Source organism: Pseudorca crassidens, chromosome 10 (genome assembly GCF_039906515.1).
Source record: "Pseudorca crassidens isolate mPseCra1 chromosome 10, mPseCra1.hap1, whole genome shotgun sequence".
Classification (NCBI taxonomy): Eukaryota; Metazoa; Chordata; class Mammalia; order Artiodactyla; family Delphinidae; genus Pseudorca; species Pseudorca crassidens.
Genome location: NC_090305.1, coordinates 95,030,352 through 95,045,412, shown reverse-complemented (window position 1 = coordinate 95,045,412; position 15,061 = coordinate 95,030,352). Strand labels below are relative to the sequence as shown.

Sequence of the window (15,061 nt, the reverse complement as noted above, 5' to 3'; positions counted from 1 at the left end):
CAGTAATGTTGTTAAAAGACTTAAGGCAGGATCTTCTGTCTCCAGACTCTGCATGCTTTCTAATAACCTGCAGAATAAGAATTTTTAAATTACCAACCTCGCCTAGCAGCTTCCAGAAATAGATGTGTCTCTCAAAGGACTTGTATACAAATGGTATTTTGGAGCCCAAGCTCTAGGCTTTAATTCCTGGATAGACCAGGTGACCAGCGTACCTCTAGGCTGTGGTTCTAATCGCAGCCAGTTCCTCCCAAAGCAGATTGTAAATACCAAGGAAAGCCATTGAGATTTTAGCCCTGCTTTATTAGGACCCAACACTGCTTTTGGGAAAGCCCATTTAAGGTCCAGGTAAATATGGAGGTTCTTTCCCACCCACCTTGGTTGCCAGGCTCCGTACCACAGTTCTTGTTGTTGCCACCCTCCCCAGTCTGATTTTTCTCTCAGTTTATAAAGACAAAGAGACAATAGTAGAAAATATCAACATCTTTCCAGCCGAGTTAGAATTCTTAGAATATGTAAGAACTGAGTTGTAAAGCCACCAACCATGGCTTGACCAAATGGGAATTCCACTCTTCCAGGTATGTGTGCTTTCCCGGGCACAGTGAAGCCTGTGATGGCCTCACATTTCAGGAAATGACATGATACCAGGTCACCACACCTGGGATACACTCTCAGAGGAATCTCTGGGGAAGCTTTGCCCATATTTTCCCTGTAGCTGCGCCTTTAAACAGTCCATCACATTGACTTGCACGCTTGCTAGTAAAATCTGGCTCCAACAGGTGATTCTATTTTAGTAGGTTCAGAAGGGTCACAAGCAGTCATGGAACACAGGGCGGCCTCAAAAACTAGTTTAAGGAATCAACCCTGAGCATGCTCCCCACTCCATCTTTGAGGCTGCCCAGTGGTTATAGCCACAACACCAAAACTTACTCTCTATCAATGCTCCTAGATGAGCACCCTCTTCAAACTTTTTCATGAGTTGTTATGGAAAGGAAACATGAATTCTAGTTTGGCCAAAATATGTTTCTCATCAGTGCCTTCATTTACCGAAAAGGGAACTGGGGCATTATGGTTGGCAAAATAACGGCTCCTCACAGATGCACATGTCCTAATCCTCAGAATCAGTGAAAATGTTACCCTGCATGGCAAAGGGACTTTGCGGATGTGATTAAGGTTGAGGACCTTGAGAGATTATCCTGGATTATCCTGGTGGGCCAATCTAATCATGAGTCCCTACAAATACAAGAGGAAAGCAAAAGAGTAGATCAGAGAGATGCAGTGTGAGAAGGACTCTACCAGTGGTTGCTGGCTTTGAAGATGTAGGAGAGGGACCTCCAGCCAAAGAATGTAAGTCCCGTAGGAGCTGGAAGTGACCCTCCCCTTACAGATAGCAGGGCAGCAGGAGCCTTGGTCCCACAACTGCAAGGAACTAAATTTTGCCACCAACCTGAAAGAGCACAAAATGAATTCTCTCCTAGAGCCTCCAGAAGGAAACACAGCCCTGCCTACATTTTGATTTTAACCCAACGAGAGCCGTATTGGATTCCTGACCTAAATGTAAATACTAGGTTTATACTGTATTAAGCTGCTAAATTCATGGCAGTGTGTTCTGGCAGCAATAGGAAATGGGCACAGAGGGAAAGAGATTTGGCTAATGTCACATACCTAGTTTATAGCCCAGCTGGGAGCTGTGCCCAGGACCTTTGACCGCCTGTTGCTCTAGTCTTCGCAATCTTCTCAGCTTCATTTACTCTCTAACACGTAACCTGGGTTCTGTCGCTTATCCTGGTGATACTCCCTCACACAAGTCTGATATTATCTTGCTTCCATATTTGGTTTTGTATCATCTGTCTCACTGTCCCGAATGGAAGCTCCATGAGGACAGGGACTTTGTTTTCATTGCTCACTTCTTTACACTTAGGTATCAGCACAATGCTTAGTTACACATGAAGTAGATAGAGCTCAATAAAATCTGTTAAATGAATAAAAAAAATACAAATGAATGCATGAATGAATAGCCACTATGTCAAAATCAGTGAAAACGGAACTATCAAGCTAAAAGAAATTTCATAAATTTATGCTCAGATCTTTCATTTTACATATGAGGAAACATGAGGCTGAGGAGGTCACAGGTTCAGTTCTTAGCAGACCCAGAGCAGAGCCTAGGCCTCCTGACCACCTGGACAGCACATTCCTGTTTTTCATTTGTCGTGTACCAAAATGTCACATTTAAAAGCAGTGTGGTTGTTGACGGGTGCTGTGCAACCAAAGTGTAGTATTTGGAACTGATACTATCTGGGTGTATATATTTCTGAAAATACCCAGGGGCGATACTTGTCCTGAAATTGTTTGCCTTTAAAATTTTTCTCTATTAGTTCGGATAGACCACAGACAACTCCAGCAAGCACCTCCATTCATTCCTGAAAAAAGACTGTAAAGGTCTTTAGAAGGAACAGGCATGGCACTTCCGTCCCGACTGTACTCTGGCCTAAAAGGAATTGACTGCCTGTCTGGGTGACAATATAAGTTTGGCTTTTAAAATCCATTTCTAAGTGGCTCATATGTTCCTACTTCTTTTTTGATGTTTACACACCCAGTGTCCAATGTTTTAATTACCATCTCCATGTGTTTTAGTCAAATCTTTTTGGTTTGTGTTTTTTTGTGCAAGGAAAAAATTTGGAATCAAGCAATTTCTTATCTCATCTATCAGTTTCCTCTATTCAGAATACTCCAGGATCAAGAGCAGAGATGCCAGCTTTGAGAGGACTTTTAGATCTAAACCAAGGGCATCCCTGCTGTGACCGTCAAGGACAGATGCTTGGAGGGGTCTCCCTGAGAGGGTCACAGGAAGGCCACTCACTCATTGTAGAGCCAGGCCACAGGCCAAATTGTAGTTTGCACTCCTGTATATACTTGGCGCTATAGACTAAATGTTTGTGTCTCCCCACCATTCATATGTTGAGACCTAATCCCCAACATGAGGGTGTTTGGAGGTGAGGCCTTTGGGAGGTAATTAGGTCATGAAGGTGGATCCCTCAAGATCTCTTATGAAAGAGACCCAGAGAGCTCCCTCTCCCCTTCCTCTATGTGAGGACATAGTGATAAAATGGCCTGCAACCCAGAAGAGGTTCCTCACCGGAATCGGATCACACTGACACCCTGAACTTGGACTTCCGGCCTCCAGAACTGTGAGAAACACATTTATATTGTTATGTAAGCCATGCAGTCCATAGCTCTTTGTTATAACAGACTGGACAGATTAAGATACTTGATTTTTCTGTTGTAACATTTTCCTTTGATTTACAAATCCTTCCTCACTCTTCTCACACTGGCTTCATCTTCTTCTCTTCCCTGAAAAAAAAACAACGCTTTATCCGTCTGAGCCAAGAATGCAAAAACCAGGACACTTTAAAAATGGAAAATAAAGGGAAAGACAGGTAAAACATCAATATGTAGCTGTGAGTGACCTGAATCGTATTGGATTTCTCTCCTTTCTTGTCTTGTACTGCCATTTCCACTTCTGCCAGGCAGTATCTTCTGCTGGGCCGGGTGGCCAAGTCAGATATGTCTTCTGGGCTGTATGGAAGCACAGCCTGTGCCCAGGCTGGTTGCGTCCATCAACGCGGCTGCCTCTGCGCTTTACTTCAGTGTCCCTGGGCCTCCTGCCTGCAAAGAGGAAACAGCAGACACAGCTGGGCTCCCACGGGTGAGTGCCACAAATCAAACTGTCATTCCTTTTATAAACTGACCCAGGCAGTCACTCCCGTGAGACACCCATTTTCTAGGAGAGCTTTTTCTATTCTGACAAAACCCAGGAGGCAGCTGTTTTGTGAAGAGATTGAATCTAGCTTTCCCATCAGGAAGAAAACTTTAAAAATTATACTCTAGGCAGTGCTGATGCCAGAGCCAATTCACAGGAGACTCGCAGGGAGTCTAGTCACATTTCTTTGGCTGACCAGCTGGGCCCCCTTGGAAAAACATTTTGACCTCTCTGGGCCTTGGCTTTCTCATCTGTAAAGTGAGAGTTGATCTCGTATCAGATATGACGACATGGAGGCCTGGGGTCTGAATTCTGTCTACACGTGTATTTTATTTATTCTGAACAGTTTTTCTTTCTTTTTGTTAAAGCAAGATTTTTAATGCCTTCATTTGAGACAGTTGCCTATGAGTCTCTCACAGTCTCCCAACCCATCTTGGCTTAAATTCAGTTTTACTCATTAACCTTACCTATCTGGTCCCTGGAGGCATTAAAGTGTGCAACCCCTGGACTAGATGACCTTAAGTTTATTCCTGGTTTTAATAGTTTATGACTCCCCAATGCTAAGTCATCTGCAAATGAATGAAACAAAGAGAGGTGAATTAGACATGTTATGCATTTGATTCTAGAGAACTAATGACTATTCCCATTTCACATGCCCTCACATTTCCATGCATGGTGAATATTTTCAGCAATAACCCTGTCTTTGGTAAATGTGTGTGACTCGATGCCCTGTGAAAGAGGAGAACATGAGGGCTGGTGGCTGAGTTAGGCAAGTGAGTGTTTTCAATAGTTTTGGACTTGCAGAAAGGAGAGACTCTGCGGTAGATGGCAGAGCGGCCAGAACTCCACATCCACCCCTTTGTGCAGAGCTTTGGTAACGTGTCTTAGCAGCTTGTCCCACTGAGGTAGGGTTCATTTTCCCACCCCTTGAATCTAGGCTGCCTTGTGACTTTCTTTGGGCAATAGAATGTGGCAGAAGTGACCTTATGTCAATTCCAAGTCTAGACCTCAAGGGCCCTGGTGTACTTCCATTCATTGTCTCAGAAGCCTAGCCTGACAGCTGTTGTATGAACAAGGCCCGGTTAGCTTCATGGAAAATGAGAGATGTGTTGCCCACATTACCCCAGCCAACAGCCTGCCAACCCTACAGGCAGAGTTGCCTACCTGACCAGCAGGTGACTGCACTTGCACGAGGGGGCTGGCAGACGCTAGAAGAACCTCTCCAGCTGAGGAGAAATGGGGGCTGTGTTAACCACTAAGTTTTGGGGTGGTTTGTCATGCAGCAGAAGCTGGCACAGACTCATGTGCTCAATTCAATGCATCAAACTCTGGACGAGTAGCACGTGAGAATACATATGAGTAAGATATATTGCTACCCCCAAGGAATGTACAGTTTAGCTGAAAACAAGAAAACTGGACAGGTATTGAGAGGTGAAATGAGATATGACAGATGTCATAGTGAAGGTGCAATCGAAACTTTGGAGTCTAAATTGGAAGAACGGAGAAGACCTAGTAAAGAAGGACCATTTGAAGTGGATATTAGATAATCTACACAGGTGAAGATACGAGATGGACTTGTCATTTATGGGGAGAGGTAGCTGAATAATGGCAATAATAAAGATTCACAGAAATGAGAAGCAAGAGCAGTTTCAACAAGTATTTACTGCATTCTTGTTTTCCTATGTGTGAAACCACAAAGACATACATGACATAAATCTGGACCTTAAATGGCTCACGATCCAATTGGAAAGACAAGACACAACTACATGAAACAAATTATGAAGTAAGACATGAGACTTCTCCCAGAGCTATCACACGGGAGGGTGGCTGTGATGGTAAATGAGTTCTCAAGGCTCAGGTTGTCCAGTCTGATGACAGTATGATCTTTGGGAAGATTACCTGCAAGGAAATTCCAGGCGAAATCATTTTTGAGGGTGACTGCTATCTTGCTTTGCATGATATTTCCTCTCAGGCACCAACACATTTTCTGGTGATACCTAAGAAACATATTTCTTAAATTTCTGTAGCAGAAGGTGATGACAGAAATTTTCTTGGCTATTTAATGATTGTTGGCAAGAAATGTGCTGCTGATCTGGGTCTGAAGAAGGATTACAGAACGGTGGTGAAGGAAGGCTCAGATGTGGGACAGTCTGTCTATCATTTTCATGCCCACATTCCTGGAGGTCAGCAGATGAATTGGCCTCCTGGCTTAACATGGCTTAGGGATAATTTCTCCTTCTCTAGGCAATAATCAGGTTTGCAAGTTCCAATATGTTAAACAGTATACTTATTTTTTGCTTGTATTTGTAGAGGTTGAAGAAATAATTTTAAAAACCCATTCATGATAAAATATATTGCTGCATGGTTTATAGTAACCCCCCCAAAACATGAATTAAATGACAACACAAAAGTAGCTGATCCCTCTATCAAGGTTATGAGACACCCTAGAAATAGGGTTCAGTATTTTCCAGAGAGTTTTCTGTAGGACCTCAATCATGTAAGATGCTTCATTGTCCAAGAAGTTTAGGAAATGTCACATACTCTAAACTGCTCTAGATTAATCTTTCATTTTAACATATGAAAGTTCTGAGAAAGTTCTGAGAAGTTCCTGCTTTAAAAAGACCAGTGTTTCTTGAGGGACAACTAAAACAACTCAGCAAAACTTTGATCTAATCTGGTCTTTTCCTTTCTCAGGAGAAGGAACCAGTTAGTGGCTAAGTGATTTACTCCAAGTCTCAACCCAGTTATTTCTAAAGGTGAATAGGACCCAGTTCTCCCCATGAGATTCTCAGTCAGGGGTGTTCTTTCTTGGACTTCTTTTTTGCCTCACACAAGGTAATCAGAGTACAGTGAATCCACAAGCAGGAGCAAAACAGAACCTTGCAAGCAAGACCATGGGGAAGCTCCCTGAGTGTGGTGGAACTTGGGATGGGTATTGAGCGACAGGGAGCATTCAGACAGGCTGAAAGAAGCAGAGGGCATTCCAGGGAGTGCAGAGAACATTCCTGATAGGACTCACTCTCACCACTGCACCTCCCTCCCCCTGCCTTTTTTTCCCTTTTTGTTTTAATAGACTTTATTGTTTAAAGGTTTAGGTTCCAGGCAAAATTGAGTGGAAGGTACAGAGATTTCCTGTAAGTCTCCTGACCCCACACACACACCTCTTCCCCTACCGTCAACATCCAGCCCCACAGTGGTACCTTGGTTACAACTGATGAACCTACACTGACACATCGTAATCACCCAGAGTCCATAGTTTACTTTTGGTGTCATACATTCTGTGGGTTTACACAAATTTATGATGACATATATCCACCATTATAGTATCATACAGAATGCATCCCTCTTTGTATTTGCCCTAAAGGATAAAATCAAAATAAAAAGCAGAATACCTCCATTCTATATATAAAGCAAAATCCAATTGGGGAAAGCCAAATTGCATTAGAAATGCAGTTTTATAAGTCATTTGAGTTCATGGTCTTTTGTAGCAGTGCATTCGTGCTGTGATATTATGAATCATATCCAATAACATGATAGGTTAGGGTTCCCTCCTTTCTGTTCTCATTTTTTTAAAGTTAGTATTTTTTTTAAATTAATTAATTAATTAATTAATTATTTGGCTATGTTGGGTTTTTGTGGCTGGGCACAGGCTTGCTCTAGTTGCAGAAAGTGGGGGCTACTCTTCGTTGCGGTGCGTGGGCTTCTCATTGTGGTGGCTTCTCTTGTTGTGGAGCACAGGCTCTAGGCATGCAGGCTCAGTAGTTGTGGCACACGGGCTTAGTTGCTCGGTGGTATGTGGGATCTTCCCGGACCAGGGCTCGAACCCGTATCCCCTGCATTGGCAGGTGGATTTTAACCACTGCACCACCAGGGAAGTCCCTGTTCTCTCTCGTTCTTGAGTATGCTATGAGTAATTATTCTTGTCCTCTGCATATGACTTTGCTTTCACAGTGTATTAATTCAGCCAAGATTGAGGAATAAGGCAGAAACTTTTTAGGAAATTACTAGGGCATAGTAGTGAAGAAAGATTTGTTTAAAAGTTTTAATTACACAATGTTGTGAAGATGCAGTGTAGGGGTCATGTAGATTAGAAGTAGAAGAATTGCACAGAACATCAGGATAAAGTGATTAGATGTCAGAACAAATGATGGAGTTGCCCAGGCTGGAATCCCATTAGACCTGATGTGTTCTCAGTCTCCAGCATGACAAATGGGCCTTTTGTTCCTCCCTGAGTACTCACACAAACCCAGGAGAACTCATTTAGGAATGAAGGAGGAAAGAGGAGTAATGAAAGAAGAAAAGTTAGCTTAGGTTTGAGGGCAAAAGGCCCTTCTACAAAACATTTTATTGTTTTTTAACACATTTATTAGAATATAATTGCTTTACAATGGTGTGTTAGTTTCTGCTTTATAACATAGTGATTCAGCTATACATATACATATATCCCCATATCCCCTCCCTCTTGCATCTCCCTCCCAACTTCCCTATCCCACCTGTCTAGGTGGTCACAAAGCACCGAGCTGATCTCCCTGTGCTATGCAGCTGCTTCCCACTAGCTATCTATTTTACATTTGGTAGTGTATATATGTCAGTGCCACTCTCTCAATTTGTCCCAGCTTACCCTTCCCCCTCCCCATATCCCCAAGTCCATTCTCAACGTCTGAGTCTTTATTCCTGTCCTGCCCCTAGGTTCCTCAGAACCATTTTTGTTTTCTTTAGATTCCATATATATGTGTTAGCATACAGTATTTGTTTTTCTCTTTCTGACTTACTTCACTCTGTAGGACAGACTCTAGGTCCATCCACCTCACTACAAATAACTCAATTTCATTTCCTTTTATTGTATATATGTGCCACATCTTCTTTATCCATTCATCTGTCCATGGACACTTAGGTTACTTCCATATCTTGGCTATTGTAAATAGAGCTGCAATGAACATTGTGGTACATGACACTGTTTTGAATGATGGTTTTCTCAGGGTATATGCCCAGTAGTGGGATTACTGGGTCGCATGGTAATTCTATTTTTAGTTTTTTAAGTAACCTCTATACTGTTCTCCATAGTGGCTGTATCAATTTACATTCCCACCAACAGTGCAAGAGGTTTTGATTTTCTCCACACCCTCTCCAGCATTTATTGTTTCTAGATTTTTTGATGATGGCCATTCTGACTGGTGTGAGGTGATACCTCATTGTAGTTTTGATATGCATTTCTCTAATGATTAGTGATGTTGAGCATCCTTTCATGTGTTTGTTGGCAATCTGTATATCTTCTTTGGAGAAATGTCTATTTAGGTCTTCTGCCCATTTTTGGATTGGGCTGTTTGTTTTTTTTGATATTAAGCTGCATGAGCTGCTTGTAAATTTTGGAGATTAATCCTTTGTCAGTTGCTTCATTTTCAAATATTTTCTCCCAATTTGAGGGTTGTCTTTTCATCTTGTTTATGGTTTCCTTTGCTGTGCAAAAGCTTTGAAGTTTCATTAGGTCCCATTTGTTTATTTTTGTTTTTATTTCCATTTCTCTAGGAGGTGGGTCAAAAAGGATCTTGCTGTGATTTATGTCATAGAGTGTTCTGCCTATATTTTCCTCTAAAAGTTTGATAGTGTCTGGCCTTACATTTAGGCCTTTAATCCATTTTGAGCTTATTTTTGTGTATGGTGTTAGGGAGTATTCTAATTTCATTCTTTTACATGTAGCTGTCCAGTTTTCCCAGCACCACTGATTGAAGAGGCTGTCTTTTCTCCATTGTATATTCTTGCCTCCTTTATCAAAGATAAGGTGACAATATGTGTGTGGGTTTATCTCTGGGCTTTCTATCCTGTTCCATTGGTCTATATTTCTCTTTTTGTGCCAGTACCATACTGTCTTGATTATTGTAGCTTTGTAGTATAGTCTGAAGTCCAGAAGTCTGATTCCTCTAGCTCCATTTTTCTTTCTCAGGATTGCTTTGGCTATTTGGGGTCTTTTGTGTTTCCATACAAATTGTGAAATTTTTTGTTCTAGTTCTGTGAAAAATGCCACTGGTAGTTTGATAGGGATTTCATTGAATCTGTAGATTGCTTTGGGTAGTAGAGTCATTATCACAATGTTGATTCTGCCAATCCAAGAACATGGTATATCTCTCCATCTGTTTGTATCATGTTTCATTTCTTTCATCAGTGTCTTACAGTTTTCTGCATACAGGTCTTTCATCTCCTTAGGTAGGTTTATTCCTAGGTATTTTATTCTTTTTGTTGCAACGGTAAATGGGATTGTTTCCTTGATTTCTCTTTCAGATTTTTCATCATTAGTGAATAGGAATGCAAGAGATTTCTGTGCATTAATTTTGTATCCTGCTACTTTACCAAATTCATTGATTAGCTCTAGTAGATTTCTGGTAGAGTCTTTAGGATTCTCTATGTATAGTATCATGTCATCTGCAAACAGTGACAGCTTGACTTCTTTTCCGATTTGGATTCCTTTTAGTTCTTCTTCTTCTCTGATTGCTGTGGCTAAAACTTCCAAAACTATGTTGAATAATAGTGGTGAGAGTGGGCAACCTTGTCTTGTTTCTGATCTTAGAGGAAATGGTTTCATTTTCTCACCATTGAGAATGATGTTGACTGTGGGTTTGTCATACATGGCCTTTATTATGTTGAGGTAAGTTCCCTCTTTGCCTACTCTCTGCAGAGTTTTTATCATAAATGGGTATTGAATTTTGTCAAAAGCTTTTTCTGCATCTACTGAGATGATCATATGGTTTTTCTCCTTCAATTTGTTAATATGGTGTATCACATTGATTGATTTGCATATATTGAAGAATCCTTGCATTCCTAGAATGAACCCCACTTGATCATGGTGTATGATCCTTTTAATGTGCTGTTGGATTCTGTTTGCTAGTATTTTGTTGAGGATTTCTGCATCTATGTTCATCAGTGATATTGGCCTGTAGTTTTCTTTCTTTGTGACATCTTTTTCTGGTTTTGGTATCAGGATGATGGTGACCTCGTAGAATGAGTTTGGAAGTATTCCTCACTCTGCTGTATTTTGGAATAGTTTGAGAAGGATAGGTGTTAGCTCTTTTCTAAATGTTCAAAGGAATTCGTCTGTGAAGCCCTCTGGTCCTGGGCTTTTGTTTGTTGGAAGATTTTTAATCACAGTCTCAATTTCAGTGCTTGTGATTGGTCAGTTTATATTTTCTATTTCTTCCTGGTTCAGTCTCGGAAGGTTGTGCTTCTCTAAGAATTTGTCCATTTCTTCCAGGTTGTCCATTTTATTGGCATAGAGTTGCTTGTAGTAATCTCTCGTGATCCTTTGTATTTCTGCAGTGTCAGTTGTTACTTCTCCTTTTTCATTTCTAATTCTATTGATTTGCGTCTTCTCCCTTTTTTTCTTGATGAGTCTGGCTAATGGTTTATCAATTTTGTTTATCTTCCCAAAGAACCAACTTTTAGTTTCATTTATCTCTGCTATTGTTTCCTCCATTTCTTTTTCTTTTATTTCTGATCTGATTTTTATGTTTTCTTTCCTTCTGCTAACTTTGGGGGGTTTTTTGTTCTTCTTTCTCTAATTGCATTAGGTATAAGGTTAGGTTGTTTATTTGAGATGTTTCTTGTTTCTTGAGGTAGGATTGTATTGCTATAAACTTCCCTCTTAGAACTCCTTTGCTGCACCCCATAGGTTTTGAGTCGTCATGTTTTCATTGTCATGTGTTTCTAGGTATTTTTGATTTCCTCTTTGATTTCTTCAGTGATCACTTGGATATTAAGTAGTGCATTGTTTTTTTGTGTTTGTATTTTTTACAGATTTTTTCCTGTAATTGATATCTAGTCTCATAGCGTTGTGCTCAGAAATGATACTTGATACAATTTCAGTTTTCTTAAATTTACCAAGGCTTGATTTGTGACCCAAGATATGATTTATCCTGGAGAATGTTCCATGAGCACTTGAGAAGGAAGTGTCTTCTGTTGTTTTTGCATGGAATGTCCTATAAATATCAGTAAAGTCCATATTGTTTAATGTATCATTTAAAGCCTGTGTTTCCTTACCTATTTTCATTTTGGATGATCTGTCCATTGGTGAAAGTGGGGTGTTAAAGTCCCCTACTATGATTGTGTTACTGTCGATTTCCCCATTTATGGCTGTTAGCATTTGCCTTATGTATTGAGGTGCTCCTATGTTGGGTGCATAAATATTTATAATTGTTATATCTTCTTCTTGGATTGATCCCTTGATCATTATGTAGTGTCCTTCTTTGTCTCTTGTAATAGTCTTTATTTTAAAGTCTATTTTGTCTGATATGAGAGTTGCTACTCCAGATTTCTTTTGATTTCCATTTGCATGAAATATCTTTTTCCATCCCCTCTGTTTCAGTGTGTATGTGTCCCTAGGTCTGAAGTGGGTCTCTTGTAGACAGCATATATATGGATCTTGTTTTTGTATCCATTCAGCCAGTCTATGTCTTTTGGTTGGAGCATTTAATCCATTTACATTTAAGGTAGTTTTCGATACGTATTTTTCTATTACCATTTCCTTAATTGTTTTGGGTTTGTTATTGTAGGTCTTTTCCTTCTCTTGTGTTTCCTCCCTAGAGAAGTTCCTTTAGCATTTGTTGTAAAGGTGCTTTTGTGGTGCTGAATTCTCTTAGTTTTTGCTTGTCTGTAAAGGTTTTAATTTCTCCTTCAAATCTGAATGAGATGCTTGCTGGGTAGAGTAATCTTGATTGTAGTTTTCTCCCTTTCATCACTTTAAATATGTCCTGCCACTGCCTTCTGGCTTGCAGAGTTTCTGCTGAGAGATCAACTGTTAACCTTATGGGGGTTCCCTTGGATGTTATTTGTTGTTTTTCCCTAGCTGCTTTTAATATTTTTTCTTTGTATTTAATTTTTGATAGTTTGATTAATATATGTCTTGGCATGTTTCTCCTTGGATTTATCCTGTATGGGACTCTCTGCACTTCCTGAACTTGGTTAACTATCTCCTTTCCCATATTGGGGAAGTTTTCAACTATAAGCTCTTCAAATATTTTCTCAGTCCCTTTCTTTCTCTCTCCTTCTTGTGCGACCCCTATAATTCAAATGTTGGTGCATTTAGTGTTGTCCTAGAGGTCTCTAAGACTGTCCTCAATTCTTTTCATTCTTTGTTTCTTTAGTCTGCTCTGCAGTAGTTATTTCCACTATTTTATCTTCCAGGTCACTTATCCATTCTTCTGCTTCAGTTATTCTACTATCGATTCCTTCTAGAGAATTTTAAATTTCATTTATCATGTTGTTCATCATTGTTTGTTTGCTCTTTAGTTCTCCTAGGTCCTTTTTAAATGTTTCTTGTGTTGTCTCCATTTTATTTCCAAGATTTTGGATCATCTTTACTATCATTACTCTGAATTCTTTTTCAGGTAGACTGCCTATTTCCTCTTCATTTGTCTGGTCTGGTGGGTTTTTACCTTGCTTCTTCATCTGCTGTGTGTTTCTCTGTCTTCTCATTTTGCTTAACTTACTGTGTTTGGTGTCTCCTTTTCGCAGGCTGCAGGTTTGTAGTTCCCGTTGTTTTTGGTGTCTGCCCTCAGTGGCTAAGGTTTGTTCAGTGGGTTGTGTAGGCTTCCTGGTGGAGGGGACTGGTGCCTGTGTTCTGGTGGATGAGGCTGCATCTTGTCTTTCTGGTGGGCAGGACTATGTCTGATGGTGTGTTTTGGGGTGTCTCTGACCTTATTATGATTTTTTGCAGGCTTTCCACTAATGGATGGGGTTGTGTTCCTGTCTTGCTAGTTGTTTGGCATAGGGTGTCCAGCACTGTAGCTTGCTGGTCGTTGAGTGGAGCTGGGTCTTAGTGTTGAGATGGAGATTTTTGGGAGAGCTTTCACCATTTGATATTACATAGAGCTGGGAGGTCTCTGGTGGACCAATATCCTGACCTTGGCTCTCCCACCTCAGAGGCTCAGGCCTGACACCCGGCCAGAGCACCAAGACCCTCTTATGGCTTCTTTTCTTCATAAACCAGGAATCCGAGCTCCTTCTCCACTTGGAAAAATCCTACTTATTCTTCAAAAGTTTTACAGCCTCTGAGCAACCTCCCATGACTTTCCCTCCATGAAAAGGCACCACACCTGCTCTGTCTTGGTTCCAGTACAATGGTTACAAAGCATTTTGAGTATGATTTCCTGGCTGCTTCATTTATTCCCAATAAATAGATGTGAATTCAGTGCTGGCTCGACTACTCTGGAAGAGAGATTTTTCCCCTTGGCTTCTGAACAGGCATAATGCAGAGTTTCTCAGAGATCTTCTCTCTCCATAGCACTCTTTCATTCTCTTCTAACTTCAGATTCAAGAGCTGTAGTTTCTCTGCCTTGGCCTTCCTTCCCTGTGATTTGACAGATGCACATTTTTAGAGGCAAGATTATCTTCCTCTCTGATTTAAATGTGTCAGCCCTGCTTCTAGACCTCTGCCTACCCGTGGGAGAGACGCTTTGGTGTAGCAGGTATAAGCAATGTCCTTTTATGGCCAATATTTCTTCTCTCTAAATTTTGTATGTGATCATAAAAAACAGATGTTTTCAAAGGTCTCTGAGACTTCAGTTCCATCTTCTGAAGCCTCAAGTTTAACTTGCAGAACTTTGTTAGTCTAAGTCTTACAATTGGCATCTACCTAAACATGGTAGTGTATTTCTCCAACCAGATTTCATCTCGCCTCTAAAAACACCTGCTGCTCTGTCTCTGGGCTACATCCTGTTCCTTCCCCTCCCCACTTAAAAAAGCAAACTGCTTCTTGCTTCCGGGCACCACAGAAACATAAGTGAACTGCAGCGGGGTTGGTGTTCAACCTTCACGCCACACAGCTCGGGCTGACTGATTTACAGAGACTCTGCTCACAATGGCTGTCCTGGGGCCAATAAAGACTTTTAAAGGAGGGGATTATGGAGAAGGAATGGCCCAGCCATTTCCATGAGAATTTCTCTGTACTCCAGAGAGGGTCTGAGTTTCACAGGATGGCAGGATCAGCTGCAAACTGCAGCTTGCTGGATTATGGAGTGTAAGGTTCCCCAGGCAGGGCTGGAAGGGGCTGGGTGGGGGCAGTTTGACAGAGAGGTTATAAGGCACTGGAGGAGGCCCTCAAACATATGCCTCTCTTCCAGGAACAGAGTCTATTCGAGATAAGCAGTTAGGACACAAGAGAGGGGGTAGAAAGAACTTCAAGTCACTAAAATGGTATATGATAAATGAGTGTCGTGAGCAACAATTGTGAATGAATTTAGAGAGGAAAAATTCTTTCTTTCCAGCAGGTTCTGGAAAGGTTTCCAAAGGAAAGTGGAATGTGATTTGGAGTCCAAA

At 41.0% G+C, this 15,061-nt stretch overlaps 1 long non-coding RNA gene across 4 annotated transcripts in view; it reads left to right on the top strand.

The window, feature by feature from the left end:
• The window catches only part of LOC137232677 (uncharacterized), a 920,890-nt gene that overhangs the window by 514,526 nt on the left and 391,303 nt on the right, over positions 1-15,061 (top strand). The window lies entirely within an intron of this gene.